The following is a 1,394-nucleotide window of genomic DNA, read 5'->3' on the forward strand; positions in this document are numbered from 1 at the left end:
GGGGGTGTAGATGAAGTCCGTGAGAGGGATCGAGTGTGTGATCTAAACGATTAAAAAAATCGTGCTGGCTATGCACATAAGTTCCCCAAACCCTATTTAGTGTCAATGATCAAAGGCCATTTCGACCCCCGAAGGGTCGACCAAGGGTGGCATAAATCCTGGCGTTCTCAACAGGTGGGAGGTGTTAATGTCACTTGAGCGTGCCCTAGGTGAGCGATAAGAACGCACGCTGTGTGTCTAGGAAGGTGCCTTACTTAATTTTCTTAACTTCACCAACTTGCAGTGGTAGTGGTGGGTGGTTCCTGGTTTTTGTTTTTGTGTTTGTTTTTGTTTTGTCTTAACGGTAACCACAGATTTCCGATTCTTAAAAGCTAGGAATCGCAGGAATCGAGTCCGAACCCAATTACTTTTCATTGATGTGATTTCTTCCGGAGAGTTCATGATTTCTTCCAGTGGGGTCGACCCCGTACACATTTACTTGATTACATCCAGCGAGTAGTGGGTACTTCTGCCGAGTCCGAATCCTGGACACAATTATTTGATTATTTCCAGCGAGTCCGTGATTACTTCCACTGAGTCAAAGATCGTACATAAAAAATGGTCCACTCTGCTAAAAAAGTGTCCGCGGAAGTCCGCTCATTGCTTCAGATGGTGCTGCAGTCTTTGTTTTGAAACTCTCTTTTGTTTCTCCTAAAGAAAAAAAGGAATAGCACCACCTTGCGTGCGTAGATCCACTGCTGTTTATTAGCTGTTCAGGTTCTTTCAGTGTGGAGTTTTAGGTGTTTTTTTTATTTTAATGACCTCTCGCCTCTCATTCTAGAGTCAAATTAAACCAAGGAAACGGTAAAACTTCCCACATGTAGGGTAACTCTATTTGCTAAGTTCGTGCATTTGCGAAGAGGGCGCCACCGAATTTTGGGGACACTTTTTTAATAGGCTCAAAGAGAGGAGTGAACCATCTTGTTTTGTACGATCTTACATCCAGCGAGTAGTGGGTACTTCCGCTGAGTCCAAACCCTGGACAATAATTATTTGATTATTTCCGGGGAATCCGTGATTACTTCCGCTGAGTCAAAGATCGTACATAACAAGACAGTTCACTCAGCCAAATTAGTGTCCCAGGAAGTCAGCACATTGGTTCAGATGGCGCTGCAGTCTTTGTTTTGAAGCTTTCTTTCGTTTTTCCTGAAGAAGAATAGGAATAGCTCAGTTTGTTAGTTTTACTTTTATTGTTTTTCAAACAAGTAGGGTAACTCTGTTCGCAAAGTCCGCACTTTTTCGAAGAGGGCGCCGCCGGATTTTGAGGACACTTTTTTAAATTGGCTCAAAGAGAGGAGTGAACTATCTTGTTATGTACGATCTTTGGCCGAGTCCAACGGTTGGGGGAGGGAGGG

This window comes from Aplysia californica, unplaced genomic scaffold (genome assembly GCF_000002075.1).
Source record: "Aplysia californica isolate F4 #8 unplaced genomic scaffold, AplCal3.0 scaffold00191, whole genome shotgun sequence".
Taxonomy (NCBI): domain Eukaryota; kingdom Metazoa; phylum Mollusca; class Gastropoda; order Aplysiida; family Aplysiidae; genus Aplysia; species Aplysia californica.